At 39.4% G+C, this 20,501-nt stretch overlaps 1 long non-coding RNA gene and 1 pseudogene across 2 annotated transcripts in view; one reads left to right on the forward strand and one right to left on the reverse strand.

The window, feature by feature from the left end:
* LOC145470734 (uncharacterized) overlaps positions 1 to 4,700 on the reverse strand; it is a 258,742-nt gene extending 254,042 nt beyond the window's left edge. Inside the window, exons 1-2 of the long non-coding RNA XR_014042526.1 lie at positions 2,540 to 4,700; positions 1,638 to 1,787 (exon numbers count right to left, since the gene is read on the reverse strand). This is a non-coding gene — a long non-coding RNA (uncharacterized LOC145470734). The remainder of the gene's footprint in view (positions 1 to 1,637; positions 1,788 to 2,539) is intronic.
* A 2,666-nt stretch (positions 4,701 to 7,366) lies between these two features.
* LOC145470708 (uncharacterized) overlaps positions 7,367 to 20,501 on the forward strand; it is a 119,143-nt pseudogene continuing 106,008 nt past the window's right edge. Inside the window, exons 1-6 of the transcript XR_014042524.1 lie at positions 7,367 to 10,183; positions 10,366 to 10,445; positions 18,945 to 19,015; positions 19,197 to 19,276; positions 19,532 to 19,604; positions 19,790 to 19,848. The product of XR_014042524.1 is annotated as an uncharacterized LOC145470708 (transcript). The remainder of the gene's footprint in view (positions 10,184 to 10,365; positions 10,446 to 18,944; positions 19,016 to 19,196; positions 19,277 to 19,531; positions 19,605 to 19,789; positions 19,849 to 20,501) is intronic.

Consider the following 20,501-nt stretch of genomic DNA (forward strand, 5'->3'; position numbering starts at 1 on the left):
ATTTGCTATGAAGACCAGCCTAGTGATCTAGTAGCTTATGTACTGACTGTGGTATGTAGTGTTAATGCTATTGCCATGTGCTCGAATTTACCTTCTAAAAACGCTTCCTTACGCTGCAAGTTAGTTTTCAATATAAAGGGGTACATTTTGCGGAAAGATTTCCGTATAACCCCATACATTTATTATGCATGCAGAATTATTAATTATGTATGCGCTCTATTGTTTTTGAAGACAATGGCAACTCCCTAAGGTATTGAATATATACATTGATAATTACTACTTACTGTGTGAACAAAAGAGGATTTGATTGCGCGTTGTCTTTTCGCCGATTCTCTTCTTCCCCTAGCTCCCTTCTTCCCTCTTTTTCTTCTCCATGTTACCCAGGTTCCTTACGGATTTTTTTTTCCTTTTTTTCTCTTGTATCCCATCAGGTCTCGAACCACTTACCTTTCGCACACCTCTCGCTTACCAGTCTCTCTTCTACACCACTACACTACGAGGTTCAGTTGAGAATTACCCCTCCAAAAATAATTTTTATTTTACTTGACTAGTTCGCATTCCAAAAAATTAACATTACAATTTACTTATTCATGTGTTTAACGCATGTTGCACGCTGCACGAAAACATGCATCGCATGTGCGGGTCCCTGGTGAATAAAAGGTGGGGGGGTGGGGGGTGATTTCTTTCTTTCTCCCAATCGCTTCTCACAGTCAACCACAGCCTAAACTTCGTAGAACCAGACAGAGGTGCGCACACTAAGCGCATTGAAAATACATGGTGGGGAGTCAAATGAAGTATGCCTCGTACAGGAACATCCAAAGATCTCTTCGAAAGCTATCTACAGGAATGGTCGTGGCGTCAGCACTATGGAGATGATCCTTTTGGAAACATTATCAAGCATATCGCCGACTTATACGAAGTGCGCAAAGATGCGTAAAGTGTTCCTCGTACCACTGTATGCACAGGTCGTGATCTGATCGCCACTTCATGGAGGAAAGAAACAAAATATACAGCTTCATCGCATGGGTCTGAATTCGAGGAAGGAAATCAAAGGGAAAAAAACGCGGAGAGACGCGGCAGGTAAGCTAGAATTTTATTTCACTTTGTTTACATTTACAAAAATTAGTATAATAGTCGCTAACCCGCGCAAAAGATTATAGCTAACCGCAAGCAGCCGGTTTTGCTTAGGCCTAAAACAGTATTTTAAGCTTTTTTAAACTAGCGAACAGGTCTAAATCGCTATTATTTTAAGCAGTTTTAAGCCTGCGCTCAGTTTACAAACACGGTAAATGCGCCCAAAATTATGATATTTCGTTTCGGTTTTCCGTAATTTAGACCTAGAACTCGAAAAATTATTCTAAGTCTCCAAGAAATCGTTCCGTTTTTGCGTATTTTAGATAGAAAATTCGAAAAAAAGTATGCGACACTTAGAAAAAAATGGTAAAATTTAGAGTTATTCAAATCAGATAAGTCTCAAAGGAGCGCTATTGTTTTCGCTATTGTTCAGTTAAACAAAGAGCTGTATGCATAATAAATGTATGGGGTTATACGGAAATCTTGCCCATTTTGCTAATGATAGTATAAGAACAAGCCACAGAAAGAGCAAAAAAAAACAGAAAAACGCCAAAATGTCTTACCTTGGAAAACACAATACCCGCCATATTTTCGAAGGCATCATACTTTTGAACACGTGATCTTAGATTGTGCTTTTAGTGTATGATGGGATACATCCTCGTTCCCAGGCTCTCTCTCCTCTGCCTCGCATCACGGGAGTGCCAAGCTCACGTCTCGAGAAAAGCGAAAAATAAATTAAGGTTACTTCCCATTAGCAATCTCAAATAGTTGCCTGTGGAAAAACTCGCTCAAATTATATTTTTTATCGTAAACTACATTTATTAAGGGTGGTGTCACGAGAAAACCAGGGGAACCAGGCAGGAGGTGACACAGCTCAATTCACCCATTTCGCTCAAACCTGGGTTTGGGGAGTGAATGATTGGGCACAAAAAAAGTGGGTCAAAATATTTTATTCCCTTCAAGTTAGGGTACCCCTGCAAAAATGGCCACTTGTCCCTAATTTAATTCACGCATATTATTCTAACATGGATAGTGAGAACAATCAATAAAGTTTAAAAAAAAAAACAAACAAACAAAACATAAAATGACTGTGGACTTCATTATTTTTTCTGTGCTGGCGTATTGTTTACATAGAACTTTACGATTTATGGCCATTTCATGAACATCCACGAAAACACTAACGCCATTTCTCTGTCTCAACCCAACTCAAAATCAACAAGAAATATCTAGCTAAGCATTTTCCTATCGATTATAGGTCATTACGATTAAACATTCGGCGAAAAGAAGCACTTGAGAAACTCCTTCCCGAGTCGAGTCTGAACTGACGCGGTGTTAGGTTACGTAAGGAGCCGTGGAGAATTTGAACGCTTTACAAGGGAAAGTATGGGGAACGTAATACGGTCGATTTAAAACGCTAAATATTCCGAAATGTGAACATTTTACACGCAAGATTAATAAAACTTACTCATTTCCTGTGTGTCCGTTGTGATTTTTGGTGATCTCTGCCGTTTTAGGCTTTCTTTGCCATCACTGTTATTTCCTTCTCCGATGTATGTCGTGAAAAATAAGATGTTGATCTGACTATAAGGTGAAGACTGAAGTAGTTGTCGCAACGCATACATCGAGCGGTTTACCAAAGACCGTGTTTTCGTTTTTACTTTTTTCTTCAACCCTACTTTTTGCTGCTTAGTAGTAACTTTTAGAAACACTGATAAAGCAGTGAAAAACAAGTCATTATTTCTTTGGCTTAAACATGAGGAGGGGAAGTCATGATAAAAGCTAATTATAGTGATGATCACTTCATATGTTGACCTCTTTGTTAATCCCAAGCATTCTGAGATGACAAGTCATCTTTTTTGTAGACTTCGGAATGTGGGCAGATCAAATAACGCTTCACAGAGCACATTCTATTGATTAAATTTTCAATCTTGTTTGCTTTACAATTTGGATTCACGGCATCTCCCAAAGAACGAAGTGAACTTCAGAATTTCTGGGACGGTCTCAGATTCCGCCATACAGGACAGTTGTAAGTACAGTACATACATACATGTCTCCATATCATTGTATGTATTGCGTTTTTCTTAGCATATTTAGGTCTAAGAAAATACGAATTATAACAAAGGTAGCAAGGAAACTGCCAAGGCTTACGAACTCATGAGGTCTCGCGTGTCTGTTCTGATCTTTCCACTAAAAACGAGAAATTCCGGGAAAGTCTTTGAATTCTCAGTGCCGTACAGAAGATCAATTTATCTGTCGAAAAAGATCTGTCTAAGAAGATTGCCAGTTGTAGGTTTTAGACGCTGCGAAACTTCTCATTATGCAAGCTCGCTCTTTTCCGCTACTGTGCAATGGACATTTGATGATTTCCCGTAGCAATCAAACCGGCGAAGAAAACTCCGGCATTATCGCTTGCTCACCAAGTTTTTCAGTAAAAAAGCAATGGATTGAAGTGCGAACGGTTGTAATTAGTTAGTTTTGGTTCTGCCCTGATGTGACACGCAAATTCTCCTTACTGCTGTACATGTATTTCTTATGGTACGAACTGGGAGAATTTGTTTCAGTAACAAAATAATGGTGTCGATGGCAATTCCTTATTTCAGCCGACCTGCTCGCTTGATTTTGCGTTGTTGATGTAAGGAGAGATTAGATCTGATCACTGTAAGGTACTGAACAAAACGAAAATAGGTAAATTAATTGTAAGCAAGTGCGAAACAGAAAGTTTACAATTCTTATGAAGCTACAAAATAGGGCCGGAAATCGACACTATTCAAATGTTGTTGTTTGTTTGTTTGTTTGTTTTTGGCGGGAGGGGTTCCTATTAACAACAGCCACATAAAGCAATGAAAATGAAATCAAAAATAACAGAAAGGGGAGAAAATATAAGTGAAATCGATTCTTGTTGTGACGGAATGTTACATTTAGTGAAGGGAAATTCTAGAAGTCTACTTCAGTCTAGTTCAAGTTCACCCTTTATTAGGTTTATGTCTTGGGGTCAGCTCGTGATTTCTAAGCCATCATTGTCAATATGTGGCGAAATCAGATAACCCGTCGCTCGCACGTTTTTAACTTTCATTTTCTATCGGTTGAACTTATAATATGTAAGAGTATGTAAAAAGGTGTGTTTAGAATTGTCACTACCTACTGAAACCTCCCATTTTCTGAGTCAATTTCATTTCGTCAATGTGATTTACAGTGTGGTGTTCAAAAATGCAAAATATGCTTAAAGAGTAGGCGCGATTGCCGTCGCTATCTCGATCAAGGTTTGGAACGTTCTCTCCATCTCAGGCCCCCCATTTCAGACCCCCCATCTCAGGCCCCCATCTCAAGCCACCATCTCAGGCCCTCCACCTCAGACTTTCCATCACAGACCCCCCATCTAAGGCCCCAAGCCCCCCACCTCAGACCCACCACCTCAGATCCCCCATCTCAGACCCTCCACCTCAGACCCCACACTTTTCGTGTGAGACTACAATATCAGGCCCCGACAATGTCAGACAGCACGCTTTTCGCGCGAGACTACAATATCAGGCCCCGAACATGACACCTACAATCTCAGACCCCACGCTTTTTGTGCGAGCTTACAATATCAGGCCACGACAATGTCGATTGCTACCCTGGGGGGGGGGGGGAGGGGCACTGCCATATATGGGCTATATAGGTATGTGCCGCTGTGAAAGGTATGTTTTTCAAGCAGTTTACTCTAGGATAGGGTGTATAAATCAGAGCGTTTGGGTCTAGAATAGGGTATAATTTTTCACAAAACTGACTAGTTGGTTGAAGATTTTATCTAGACTAAGGAAACCAGGAATTGCCACTCAAAAATATAAAAAAAAAATCAAATCGGCAAGTTTAAATTTACGCAAATCAGCCTCAAGAGTGTCGATAGATGAAGGGATTTGGGGAGTTCACTCTAGTATAGGGTAGCAAAATTCAGTTGAACTAACTCTGGTATAGGCTAAGGGTTCCAGGGTCCCAGCGGCACATCCTCACCCAGAAATTCCCAAAGTACCCCTCCGGGGTTGTTACGCTTTTCGCGCGAGACTACAATATCAGGCCCTGAACATGACACCTACAATCTCAGACCCCACGCTTTTCGTGCGCGACTACAACAATCATCAGAAACCCTCGAACCCTCGCCAAAGATTCATTTTTCGGGCAATCTCTCAGCCGCGCACATTTATGAGCAGACATACCAACCGCCTGAAGGGGTTTATTTATTTGATTCAGGAGAGGTCAAACGTGAAATTTCATTTTAAAATTTCAGTCAACGACATGTATTTACGTGGAATAAAATTGGTCATTTAATGGGAGTCCATACCCTCTCGTTGCAAGTAGACGACTTATTTTCACCTATACGACATTGCTTAAACCGGTATTTAAAAACAGTGAAAGAGGCCTTCCAGTGCTGTCGATGAATATAACTATAAAAATTTCGGGCGTGAAATTATACAAATATCCCAATAAAGAAATGCTATAAAATCACCTTACGCTTGATCTTTATCAACGTGTTATACACTTCTCGTCGATCTACCTTATTGCATAGAAAAGCTTCGGTACATTAAACGAGTAATATGCGAGTGTGAGAATTGCGTGACTACATGAAGTAATCGGATAATAACTTCGTTCTGAGACGGACATGATACCAATCTGTCAGCGAAGTCTGCTACTAAACAAAGGCATTTTGAGGTCAACAAAAATTTCAAGACGCTGATTCCGTGACTTGAAACAAAGTGATACATATAATTATCTTAGAACGTTTTGGGACGGATGCTTGCTTCAAAAATATATTTTAAAAGTATTTATAATTTATATATTTCCTAACAAAATAGTACCAGAATGCGGTAATAAGAAACGCGATGCTGTGAAGTCTATAGGCTAGAAAGGAAGTTGCAACAATGGCGACAGTGAACTTGCAGTTTGTTATTCGTAATAACCATATTTCATAATAATTTCAGTACACTACTGAAGAATTACTGTATTACTTAGCACAGCAGTTAACATAAAGTTAAACGCGACACATAAAACAGTCAAACCCGACTGATATGATCGGGGTCTGAATTGGTACGTTGGGGTCTGATATGGTAGGTCGGGGTCTCGTATTGTATGTTGGGGTCTGATATGGGGGACCTGATATGGTAGGCCACGTTCCAACTCTAATAGGTTATTTCCTTCTCCGATATATGTTGTGAGAAATAAGATGCTGATCTGACAATATATAAGGTGAAGACTGCAGTAGTTGTCGCAACGGATACATCGAGCGGTTTACTACAGACCGTGTTTTCGGTTTTCCTTTATTCTTCGACCCTACTTTTTTGCTACTAGTAACTTTTAGGAACACCGATAAAGCAGTGAAAAACAAGTCATTATTCCTTTGGCTTAAACATGATGAAGGGAAGTCATGATAAAAGCTAATTATAGTAATGATCACTTCATATGTTGACCTCTTTGTTAATCCAAGCATTCTGAGATGACAAGTGAACTTTTTTGTAGACTTCGGAATGTGGGCAGATCAAATAACGCTTCACAGAGCACATTCTAATAATCAAATTTTCAATCTCGTTTGCTTTACAATTTGGATTCACGGCATTACCCAAAGAACTTCAGAATTTCTGGGACGGTCTTAGATTCCCTCTTGATTGACAGCCCTATAACGTGTACGTAATCAACCGAGACTACTTTCGCGGGAATATGTGGATACCACGAATTGGCAGGCTACTCAGATCCAAGCATTTTTATAATAATAATAATAATAATAATAATAATAATAATAATAATAATAATAATAATAATAATAATAACACCTATTTTGTTTAATCTCCACTGGCTTCCTGTTAACTATCGTATCATCTTTAAAATTCTACTCATCACGTACAAGGCCCTAAACGATCTGGCACCTTCATACGTTCGTGATCTTCTCACTCCTTACACTCCGTCTCGTCAGCTACGTTCATCTTCTAAAGAACTTCTTTCCATTCCGCACTTCAATTTGAAAACATATGGCGCAAGATCTTTCTCTGTAGCAGCTCCTACACTCTGGAACACTCTTCCGTCTGACATCAAGAACAGCTCCTCAGTGTCCCTTTTTAAACATAAACTAAAAACGTTCCTTTTTAAAAAAGCATTTTTATAACTTTTTAAGGACATTTTTTTTATTTTTACTTTATTAGTCTTAAGTGTTTTTAATATTTCTAACTGTAAAGCGCTTTTGAACTTTTAGGATATTGGCGCTATATAAATATTTTATTATTATTATTATTATTATTATTATTATAATATTATTATTATTATTATTATTATTTAGTGAGGGAATCCAACTCGCCAAAGGTGGTTTTCAGTGGAGCCCTCCTAAATAGTATTAGATGTGATTCTATTAAGTTATAAGTAAACATGGACCACGGAAAACTCTGTTTACCAGTTCGTAAAAGCGAAGAACGAATGAAAACACATCAATGAGTGAAGAAGCGAAAGTTGCCCTCGCGGATGAAGCTATAGCTATCGTATCAAGCGGGCAAAAAGATCGAGTCAAGAGAAGAGAAACGTTCCGTAAAAATTTGGGAACTCGACAGCGATAACAGCGACGTTTACATTGACTCTTTTGTTGAGTCCGATACCGATGAATCGCCCAACTCATTGAGATCCATTGGAATATTATCCATGCACATTTGCTCCGCCGCGCTTTCTTTTGTTCAGTTTGTTCTCGTCGCCCAGCCACTCTAGCGTTCGTATCCTTTTTCGTCTTCCCCATTTTGCCAGACCAGCTTCAAGAAAAACCGAGCTACAGAAAAATTATCTCTCCGCCTTGAGCGCATTGCGAAACACAAGGGTTTTTTTTAGAGATTCACGCGTAAATTTCACCGCGAGTTAATGGTAGTAAATTTTCCAAGCTCTGATTGGCTCAGTGATCTGAGAACCCAGTTGAAGGCGTTTGTGGGCGGAGTTTGTTTGCCAAGCAAGAGATTTTTCTTAGGGCTGTTTTCTCGAATAAATGTTTTCGCTTGAAGCAGACACTTTAAAGAGTTACAACTCAAAGGGAATTTGTTTGATTGCCCTCAAATTTGGACAGTAGCTAGATTAACATATAAAAAACAAAAAACTGTCTGCGAATTGTTTATTTCGAAATATTTTTTCTCCGAGAGCAATTTTTGTACGATCACTTCACATTTTTAAAATCCTATTTCGAAAATGTTCTGTAACTTTTTACTGCAATTGAATGTGGCAAAACACAGACACGCTTTTTTAGCGCTTTTTGTCCTGAAACCGAGGAAAAAAATGAATTAGCGAAAAACAAAATTCGCTTTGACTTGTAGCTTCCAAAAGGTGATTAGGACGCTCGCATTTAGTGGCCGTGAAAAAATCGACAGTTCATTTTATTTCAAAATTTTTGGTATGGTTTGATAGCCAGCTCTATAAGCTTTAATTTGATATGGGGTTTAGGTATCTACAGCTTAAACCGGACGCGCTAAATCGCTTGGACGTGAGACACCCCTGAAGGTATACGGTAACCTTAAAACAAACGTAGCAAGGAAAATGCCAAGGTTTACGAACTCGTGAGATCTCGCGTCTCTAATCTTTGCAATCAAGACAGGAAATTCCGGCGAAGTCTTTGAATTCTCAGTGCCGTAAAGAAGATCAATTTCTCTGTCGAAAAAGATCTCTCTAGGAAAATTCCCAGTTGTAGGTTTTAGTCGCTGGGAAACTCCTCATTATGAAAGCTCGCTCTTTTCCACTATTGTGCAATGGACATTTGATGATTTCCCGTAGCAACTTGAACAAACCGGCGAAGAAAACTCCGGCATCATAATTTGCTCACCAAGTTTTTTAGTCAAAAAGCAATGGATTGAAGAACTTACGAATGGTTGTAATTAGTTAGTTCTGGTTCTGCCCTGACGCGACACGCAAATTCTCCTTACTGGTGTATATGTATTTCTTATACTACGAACTAAGAGAGTTTGTTTCAGTAACAAAATAATTGCGTCAATGGCAATTCCTTATTTTAGCCGACCTACTCGCTAAATTTTGCGCTGTTGTTGTAAGGAGAGATTAGATCTGATCACTGTAAGGCACTGAACAAAACGAAACTGGTCAAATCAATTGTAAGTAGGTGTTAAACAGAAAGTTTACAATTCTTATGAAGCTAGGGCCGGAAATCGACATTATTAATTGATGTTTTTTGGGGGGCGTATTAATAAAAGCCACATAAAGCGATGAAAATCAAATCAAAAATATAGAGAGGGGAAAAAATATAAGGGAAATAGGTTCTTGTTGTGACATAATGTGAAATTTTGTGAAGGGAAATTCTAGAAGTTTACTTGAGTCTAGTTCAAGTTGACCCTTTATTACGTTTATGTCTTGTGGTCAGCTCGTGATTTCTAAGCCATCATTGTCATTATGTGCGGAGATCATATAAACCATCGCTGGCACGTTATAACTTTCATTTTCTATTATTGAACTTATAATATGTAAGAGTATGTGAAAAGGTGTGTTTAGAATTGTTACTTCCTACTGAAATATTCCATTTTCTGAGTCAATTTCCTTTCGTCAATGCGATTTACACTTTGGTGTTCAAAAATTCAAACTATGCTTATAGAGTAGGCGCGATCTTTCGAGTCGGTCTATGTTCCTCGAAAAGCGGCGGGTAATCGAGCCTACATGCACAGCGACAAGGAACAAACTTAGAATTGAAGATAAATTTGTTCCAAGAAATTCAATTGGCACGGAATGATAAACTGTAAGTGTTTGAGCTGCGTAAGGTAATCACTGCGGCAAATCACTTTTCTATATAAACACAACAGAGAAACGATTGTCACAGTGTCACTTAGGGGAAAATGTACAATCTTGGACAATCTGAATGAAGGAAAAATGGCTCGTTTTGGGTTTAGCGCCGGTTCATCATTGATTTTTGATTCGGGGGGAGGGGTGGTTTTATTTCTTATTTTATTCTGACCAAGATTGTAGTATGAAGAATGCATGTCACTCTTAGTTAAGCACTTTCCGTTTCCATCGATCTGGCGTTGCAGCTTTCTGATTTTTTCACAGGTGCTTGGTAAAGAAGAGAAACGAGGAAGTGGCGAGTCCTTTGTGGTGCTGATTTGAGCGGAAACATCAGAAGGTAGAATCTTTGTCATTTGTTTAACAATGTGGTAACAGATTCATGTTTCTATTGCCTGAATAAATAGTTCGTCTGATGTTTGTTGTTAACACTGAAAGAGGTCTAAGGAAGAATCTACCTCTCCAAAAGTGTCATTTACGAAGGTTATGTTAACGTCAATGTTCATTGGATTGTTAATGCAGATTTTGATTTTTCGAAGAAACAACAGGACAACAAATCAGCAAAACCAATTAAACAACAACGACAGCAGAGTCTGTTCCAGGTATTTTGCACATTTGTTGTTCAGAGGCATTTTAATCCTACTACTTTGCTTTCGCGCTCTCAAGTCTCACTGGTTTTCAAAAGATACTTATTTTGGTCTTGATCGCCCCACGGCACGCAGGCAATCAATCTATCATCTTACAAAATTGCACATCTTTTAATGTTTTCTTTTTTTTAGATTAAAATTTCTCTGTCTTTCAGTCCCAACTTGCGCTATTATGCAATGGACTTTCTCGCGCATATTTTAGTTGGTAATTTTCCGCAGTAAACAAACCGGCGAGAAAACCTCGGCCATTATAACTTGCTCACCAAGTCTTTAGTCAAAGAACAACAGGTAGAAGTGCTAATGGTTGTAATTGGTTTGGTCCTGATGTGACACATAAATTCTCTTTACTGGTGTATGTCTGTTCCTACGAACTGAGGAATTCCTTTTACAGACAAAAAAATGTGTTGATGGGTCTTGATGGCAATTCCTTATTTCATCCGACTGCAGGCATAATTTTGCGTTGTTGTTGTGAGAAGTATTAGATCTGATCCCTGTAAGGCACTGAACGCAATTATAAAACATGCATTTTTTAGAGGGTAGTATATCTGATGAACTAAAACCTCAGAAGGTTATGTAATTTCTGATTTTGGAATATGACAAAATAACATAGAAATCGGCAATACACTTCTTGGCAGCAAATCCTTTGCGGCCGAACTTCACGATAAAGCGAATAGCAATCCAAGCGATTTTGTTCCAAACGAGGTTTTCTCTCCAGTAGAGCTAGGCAACTGGAAAACGACGAAAGTAGATCGTTTGTCGTACAAAGGTCACTGTAAAAAAAGCCGCGAAGGTGAGACCGTGATTCTTCTCGTGGCCTCGCCCTCGCCGCTCGTTCCGCGCCACGAAACCTCACAAAAAATCCCCAACAAGACCGCCAGCTTCGCAGCCTAATAAAGTATTGGTAAAGGTCAGGTTACAACTACCAAGACTTATCTGCACCCGCAGAGGCCTTGCACGAATTCACCCCTTGTCACTACGATAGGATATACCGTCCTTTAGCAAGTTGAACAAACACCAACTAACGGACCCTAATTAAGTTATCTTGATTTTCTGTCGATAGCAGTTATTGCTATGTTGTATTTATGGAACATCGTATGGTATTTATACTTCAGTTTCCCTTTGTTTTGTGAGAATAGTGCTCAAAATGGTCCTGAACATTTTATAACCGTCGTTGTTTCTACGGCAGTTTTCTTTTTTTTTTTCGGACAATGTATTGGCCTCGCGCTTTTAGTAACAGCCGTAAGAGCAGGCTCCAGTGGCTAGGAGTTTAATCTACAAATACAGCGGAGGCATCCGCTTAACATGGACATTTCGTTTTTATGAAATAAACTCTTATGTAGTCCTAAGATACCAAGATCCTGCATTCTAAACAAACGCGGCCTTTCTGCTTCTGCGATTCTGCGAGTAGCACATTTCCGACCCCAGGGCTTTTCTGTTTTTCTCGACAAGGCGAAGGCTCTGAGGTCGAGAATGCATTTACAGTCCACAGTTCTTGGCTCATAATTTGATTTTCCCCTAGTCGTTTTTTTAACATTTTCTTTCAAAAGTTTTGCACATTTACGCTTCAAACTCTTATAAACCGCTGGGAAACGCGTTAAGCGCTGAGAACGCTTGTATAAATCAAGAATCTTCTATCTCAGCTGACAAATATGGAACAATTTCTTAGCTACAGTAGAACCCCGCCTTACCGTGACCTCGTTATTACGGCCAATTATTTCTGTTCCAGCAAAAAAGCCCATACATTTTCTTGTAAGAGAACCCTGTTAACGCGATTACCCTAATAGTACGGCCTGCGGTCACTTTCTGAAATCCCAACCTGTATAATCCTTTATAATTTTACTCCGTTAATACGGCCACTTGAAGCAAATACGTATTCCCAATTGACCAAACAAAACAACTATTGTGAAACAATATTAGGAAATACTCTCTTTTATTCAAAGCGCCTGTAACATGACGTCTTTCTACAGTTAATCTGGTATGTACTGATTGGGGTTTTAATTTTTTGTTATCATATCTGCATCTCGGATTCTTTTTCAGATTTTTAGAGGAGCAAGTGTGATACATCTGTATATCCGACAAGACGTCACTTAAAACATACCAGTCATGAAATTTGACGCTACCCCATCAACACGGTCACTTCGGCGAAATTTTCATGGGCCGTTGGTGACTGTACTAACGGTGTTCAACTGTACCAGTTCAAAATATCAGCCGCCGTTATAACTGTTTTATTACTGGTCTTCATTGTCATGCCATCAAAAAAGAATCGTAACCATGCTGTGGAATAATTAAAGTCAAGAATCTGGGATATCATAGACTGATATATAAACAACCTCGCCAATATTTAGGAAATGTTTCACCCAAATTTTAAGAGATCTGGTTAGACACGCCATGTTGGTGTCCCTCGGAGCGGCACAAATATGGCGGCCGTAGAATCCGGAGAGTACTCACAGAAAAGTTGGGTGGGGGTGTGCGGACCGCCTCCCAAACCCCGTACCCTATTTATGACCAAAATCTGCGATTTTCTCTACCCTATTTATGACTTGACAAAAAATTCGATACCCTATTTATGATCATTGCGGCGAACACAGTTGCCCTAAACATAATTTATGAAGAACTTTTGTTGATGGCTTATCGATAATGATGAAAAAGTAGCTTCTTCTTAGAAACATACCCAGTTCAAGACGAGTACAACAACTATACCTAATTTGAGACCAAAATGGCCAAAATCAATACCCTATTTATGACCAAAACGGCTGAAAAACCACACCCTTTGGGCCACACATACCACATACCTATAGAGCCCATAAAAGGGAGTACCCCCCTTCGGGCCGTAGAGCAACACGAAACGTCTGCCACCGAGTCTGCTAACGAGTTTTGCTATAAAAGGACAGCTTTTCATTACAGAGCTCCGATATATTGAAAATAATACTTCGTGTAATGTAAGGACTGTTCCGTTGACAAAAACTTTAAAAAAAATAGTAAGTCATCCCTTGACCTAGGCGACAGCTTTCTCTGGCCGCCATTTTAGGGCCTGTTTACAAGGAGGGCCGGCCGAGGGAGGGTTACCCTAGCAAGCGGGTTAACCCTAGCTGGAGGGCAAAATATAGCCCGGGTTTACAAGCAAAATTTTACGGGTAGGGTAGCCCTACAACCCGGGACAATTTTATGCGCGGTTACACTCAAAGTGTCTGGAAACAATTAGAAAGTTAATCCGGGTAGGCGGGTTAACCCTACCTGGAGTGTTCACAAGGGAAGAAGTTAACACGCCTGCCAGGGTAACCCTCAGCTGCCTTGTAAGCGCGATGAAGAAAAAAAGGGGAAATGTGTGAGTGCTAGGGTAAACCACCTTCTAAGGTAACCCTCGCTCCTTGTAAACATGTCGTTAATGTCGCGCGACTCAAAAACCTGTAAATTCCAATATGCTCTATTTGCTCTAAAGACATTAAAAAGCCTTGTCGAGATACAACTTCGCAAGACACCAAGTTCTGATCTCATAGGGTCTTATATCTGATAGCCTGCGAACAGGCTCCCGGTGAGCCCGAACGAAGCGAGGGAGCCTGTAGACATTCTATTGATGTTCTATGATACCAGTTCCTGGTATCATGATATGATTGGTTAAATCGCTGATTGTTGACATCTTTGAGATGAATATTTGACAGATTTTTGTAAACTGCGGTTGACCGCCCTGCACGACTACTGTACTTCGGTTGATAACAATTGTGCATTTGCCGTTCTCTTTTTAATTTCGGTCTCCCGACCTTTCAGTATTTCGCAAGTGATTCTAAAGGGTACTTTATGCTCTGTTATGAGGAGGAATTTTAAGTAGAGTGGAGCCGTTTGGCTGTGCTGTAGCAAATTCTTTTAGAGGTTGGAATCTACATGTCGTTTCGCAGAATTTGACACCTCTATCATGTGCTTATAATTTCTTTAGGCTCTTGACAAAGTTTGAAATATTCCGTGAACATGTTGCTTACTTGCACTCTATATTAAGACGCCGAGCCGGGCTGTTTGATTAGGTCGATTTATAGAACTGTTTGCCTGTACAGAAAACGTAGCTTCTTGACAGGTCTAATTACCGCATTGACTGATTTGTTACAGGCTAATCACTAAGGGCGGACAGGCACATCAAAAACAAAGTCTACAGGCTCCCACGTCCCGCCCTGATCGCTCCACTTTCCAAATTCTTCAGTTCCGCGCTCGCCGAATGTTTTTTCCCGCCCTCGCCGGGAGCCTGTTCGCAGGCTATATATCTGATGAAACTAAAACCTCAGAAGAAAAGATATTTTTTATTTGGAATATGACAAAAAGATGAAAACCGGTAATACACTGTAAACGTCGAACATTCAGTCTGTTCGCGAATGCCCTCCGACCGAACTTCACGATAACACGAATGAAGATCCAAACGATTTTGTTCCAGACAAGATTCTCGTTCAGTCTCTATATATAGTATACACTGTCACGCAGTAACAAAAATGCATTAAAAAATGGAGTCGAGAAAATGGATCTTATAGAAGATAAATAAAGAAGACACTCCACGCTTTACGTCTGTGGTCTAGGGTCTGTGGCAACCGGAAAACAGCGTAACTATTTGAAAATTACTTTCGATATCTGGGCGACGGATTATCTGCACTGCACAAACATATATTTACATGAACATTTTTCCTATTTACTGGCTAAATATCGTGAGATGCACCGCCGCATTACTCTGAAATTCTAACTGCACTGGTTTCCAAAAGGACGCTAACGAGCTGAAAAGTTGTCAACATATGTACATTTCGCACCTCTTATGCCTGATGAGGATATAAACTCTGGTGGCTCTTTAGTTTTGATGAAGACACGTGACCAAAGTATGTCGTACAAAGGTCACAGTGAAAATCAAAATTGAAATAATCTGTCAGTCAATTTTTGTTGTTGCTATGTTACGCAATCAGGCTACTGATTACTGCAAAGACTTGGAACGTGTCCATTATAGAGTCGAACTTAAATTATTATCGCGAGTCCTACGCTCTTGTTCAGAATATCTCTTATCAAAATGTTAGCGTCCTTTGATTACCAAGACGAACACATTTAAATTGTCTCTCTTGGACTTCTGCAATGAATTCACTTGGTTCTTTGAGGGGGGCGTAAGGGGGGTTCGAAAACCCCAAAACCGCGTAAAAAAAAGGTAAAAAACCGCAATACCGCATGGAAATTTACCAAAATACCGAAACCGTAGTTACAAATGTGCTACGGTTCCGTCATTGATACTTCTAGTTCGCCACTCCATTAGAAATACGACCTTATTTAGTTTGATAAAAGTGTACGTTAATGTTAATCAACGTATGATCATCGCACCTATAAAATAATACTGTAATAATTGACACACGTCCGTGGGACTGACCTCGTTATGCTACTGCGGAACTAATATAAGTGCGCTTGCGCATGCACGAATACTGCTGAGTTACCCAATTCAAAACATCGATGTTTACGACTTCAGCACTGGAAATCACTGGAATCTTACACAACGAAAGCTTTCCGCGACTTTATTGTTTGGTGAAAATTCATCGAGATGCTAGTTTTCAAGTTCAAATATCCCGAATATGAGCTCGGAACATCCATTTTAAGGCGCAATTCGACTGAATCAACCTTGAATTTCATTTAAAATTTTCCAAGAATAATTTTGAATGACCCGAAGACAACGTGGTCAGCCCCATGAAGTTTTCAGTAAAGCAAACGATTGTTGAAGCGTATAACTCTCCAGAAGCGAGTTCCTGCTCCCAGAAGAAACGTCGCCGAGCTTCCAATCTCTCCTTGAAGTAACATCGTCTCTTCCCGACCATCCTCATAACCACTTCTTCTTGGTCGGCAGACATTGCCCCGCACGAGGTCACGGCAAATACTGTAAGAAATCGGAGCGAAAGATTCCCAGCCCGGAAAGTCAACAAGTCGACGTATCATTGGATAAAATGGTTAATCATACCAATAATTAAGTGGAAAAAGCGGAAATTACAAACAGCAAAGTTTGCTTGCACAACAATGGTCCCTTGCAAAACGTAAAGAAGAGATCAAAAGTTATCGGAAACGTCAGGATCCGAGTAATAACTGTCATAACTGGAAAGCGCAGACGGCTGCAGACTCTTTTTTACCGATTACCGCGATCGAAAATTTATGAAAACCGCAAACCGCTCAGTCTTATTAAACCGCTATACCGCAGGTTAAAATAAAGATTTCCGCAAAACCGCGTCACCGCAAACCCTTACGTCCCCCTCTTCTTTGCATGGGTGATCAGTTTAAAAATTCTGTAGACCTGTACACTTGACTTCTCTGAAATGCGTCGTGAGAAATAAGATGTTGATCTGACAATAAAGTGAACTGCTGAAGTGGTTGCCACAAGGATACATCGAGCGCTTTACTAAAGACCGTGATTAGTTTTTACTTTTTTCTTCTACCCTACTTTTTTGCTACTAGTGACTTTTAGGATCACTAATAAAGCAGTCAAACCCAAGTCGCTTTGGCTTTAACACGAGGAAGGGATTCATAACAAAAAGCTAAATATAGTGATGGTCACTTTATATGTTGTACTGTTTGTTGATCTAAGCATTCTAATGACGACAAGTCATGCAAACTGGACACTTCGGAATGTAAGTAGATCAAATAACGCTTCACAGAGCACATTCTTTTAAATTTTCAGTCAGTTTATAATTTGGATTCACGGCATTAAGAACGAAGTGAACTTTAGAATTTTTGGGATGGTCTTTAGATTCTGCGAAACAGGACAATTGTAAGTACAGTACATACATACATGTCCCTTTATCACTGCATAAATTGCATTTTTTTTCTTAGCACATTTAGGTCTAAGAAAATGCGAATTAAAACAAACGTAGCAAGGAAAATGCCAAGGTTTACGAACTCGAGAAGATCTCGTGTGTCTTTGCAATCAAAACGAGAAATTCCGGCGAAGTCTTTGAATTCTCAGTGCCGTATAGAAGATCGATTTCTCTGGCGAAAAAGATCTGTCTAAGAAAATTGCCAGTCGTAGGTTCTAGTCGCAGCAAAACTTCTCATTATGCAAGCTCGCACTTTTTTACTGTTGGGCAATGGACATTTGATGATTTCCCGTAGCGAACAAACCGGCCAAGAAAACTCCGACATTATAACTTGCTCAACAAGTTTTTTAGTAAAAAAGCAATGGATTGAAGTACGAATGGTTGTAATTACTGTAGTTAATTTTGGTTCTGCCCTGATGTGACTCGCAAATTCTCCTTACTGGTGTATATGTATTTCTTATAGTACGAACTGGGAGAATTTGCCTCAGTAACAAAATAATTGCGTCCATGACAATTCCGTATTTCAGCCGTCCTGCTCGCTTAATTTTGCATTGTTGTTGTAAGGAGAGATTAGATCTGATCAATGTAAGGCACTCAACAAAACGAAAATAGGTAAATTAATTGTCGGTAAATGCAAAACAGAAAGTTTGTAGTTTTTGTGAAGCAAGGGCCGGAAATCGACATTCTTGAGATGGTGTTGTGTTTTGGGGGCGTATTGATAAAGACACATAAAGCAATGAAAATCCAATCAAAAATATAGAAAGGGGAGAAAATATAAGGGAAATCGATTCTTGTTGTGACGGAATGTTAAATTTAATCAAGGGAAATTCTAGTCTTCTTCATTCTAGTTCAAATTGACCCCCTTTTTTTATTATGTTTATGTCTTGTGGTCATCTCGTGATTTCTAAGCCATCATTGTCAATATGTGCGGAGATCAGATAACCCGTGGCTCGCACATTTTTACTTTCATTTTCTATTACTGAACTTATAATATGTAAGAGACCGTGTGTTTTAGACTTGTTACTTCCTACTGAAATATTACATTTTCTGAGTCAATTTCATTTTGTCAATCTGATTTACACTGTGATCTTAAAAAAATGCAAAATATGCTTATAGAGTAGGCGCGAATGCCGCCGCTATCTCGAGTCCGGTCTATGACCTACACAGCGAGAAGACACAAACTTAGAGTTGAAGGTAAATCTGTTTCAGGAAATTCAATTGGCATCGAATGATACACTGTAAGTGTTTGAAAGACGTAAGGTAATCACTGCGGCAAATCACTTTTCTATATAAACAGAACAGAGAAACGATTGTCACAGTGTTACTAAGGGGAAAATTAACAATCTTGGACAACTTCAATGAGAAATTAAGACTATCCGTCCCTCCACTTCAATGAGAAAAAATCGCGCATTTTAGGTTTAGCTCCGCCTCATCATTGATTTTTGATTCGGGGAGAGGAGTGGTTTTATTTATTTTATTCTGACTAAGACTGTAGTATGAAGAGTGTGTTACTCTTAGTTCAATACTGCTTTATCAGCACTTTCCATTTCCCTCGTAGTTTCCAGTTTGTACTAATATAGATATACACCAGTAAGGAGAATTTGTGTCAAATCAGGCCAAACATTGAAATTTTTTTATTTATTCACAGGTGTTTGGTAAAGAAAGCAAAAAGACGTGGCGATTCGTTTGGAGTGCTGACTTGAGCCGAAACATCAGCAGGTAGACACATTTTTATTTGTTTAACAATGTGGTAACAGATTCATGTTTCGATTGCCTGAATAAATAGTTCGTCTGATGTTTGTTGTTAATACTGTAAGAAGTTTAAGGAAAAATCTACTTCTCCAAAGTGTCATTTAGGAAGGTTGTGTTAACGTCAATGTTCATTGGATTGTTATTGCAGACTTTGATAATTTGAAGAAACAGCAGGACAACAAATCCGCAAAAACACTTAAACAGCTACGACATCAGAATCTGTTCCAGGTATTTTGCACATTTGTTGTTTATAGGCATTTTAATCCTACTACTTTGCTTTCGCGCACTCATGTCTCGCTGGCTGGCTTGTTTTGGGTTTAGCGCCAGTTCATCATCGATTCGGGGGGAGGCGTAGTTTTATTTCGTATTTTATTCCGACCAAGATTGTAGTATAAAGAGTGTGTTAGTCTCAGTTAAATATTGCTTCATCAGCACCTTCCGTTTCCTTTGATATGTCGTTGAAGCTTTCTGATTTATTTACAGGTGTTTGGTAAAGAAGAAAAAGGAGGAAGTGGCGATTCCTTTGTGATACTGATTTGAGACGAAACATCAGAAGGTAGAAACGTTTTTATTTGTTTAACAATGTGGTAGCAGATTCATATTTCGATTGCTGAATAAATAGTTCGTGACCTCTGATGTTTGCTGTTAACACTGTAAAAAGTTTAAGGAAAAATCTACTTCTCCAAAGTGTCATTTAGGAAGGCTATGTTAACGTCAATTTTAATTGGATTGTTATTGCAGATTTTGATCATTTGAAGAAACCACAGGACAACAAATCAGTAAAACCAAGTCTGTTCCAGGTATTATGCACATTTGTTGTTCAGAAGCATTTTAATCCTACTACTTTGCTTTCGCGCTGTCAAGTCTCACTGGCTTTCAAAAGATATTTATTTTGGCCTTGATCGCCCCACGGCACGAAAACAATCAATCAATAATCTTACAAATTGCACATCTTTTAATCTTTGCTTTTTTTAGATTAAAATTTCTCTGTTTTTCAGTCCCAACTTGCACTATTATGCAATGGACTTTGTCGCGCATATTTTAGTTGGTAATTTCCCGCAGTAAACAAACCGGCGAAAAAACCTCCGCCATTGTAACTTCCTCACCAAGTTTTTTAGTCAAAGAACAACAGTTAGAAGTGCTAATGGTTGTAATTGGTTGGTTTTGATAAGGTCCTGATATGACACACAAATTCCCCTAACTGGTGTATATCTGTTCTACGAACTGAGGAAATTTCTTTTAGAGACAAAAAAACATGTTGATGGGTCTTGATGGCAATTCCTTATTTCACTTTGGTTTCCCGGATGTGTAAGGCGATGCTGCTCGCGTAATCCCCGTAAATAGTCATCCGTCCACCGTCGCCACACCGGGTCTTTACACCTCTTGAGGTACTTCGCGCGCTTCCTGAGGTCTGGTGACTCTAGCTGATAGTGCTCGAACTGCGGTAGGAGGT

The sequence above is a fragment of the Orbicella franksi genome, chromosome 15 (assembly GCF_964199315.1).
Source record: "Orbicella franksi chromosome 15, jaOrbFran1.1, whole genome shotgun sequence".
Lineage (NCBI taxonomy): Eukaryota > Metazoa > Cnidaria > Anthozoa > Scleractinia > Merulinidae > Orbicella > Orbicella franksi.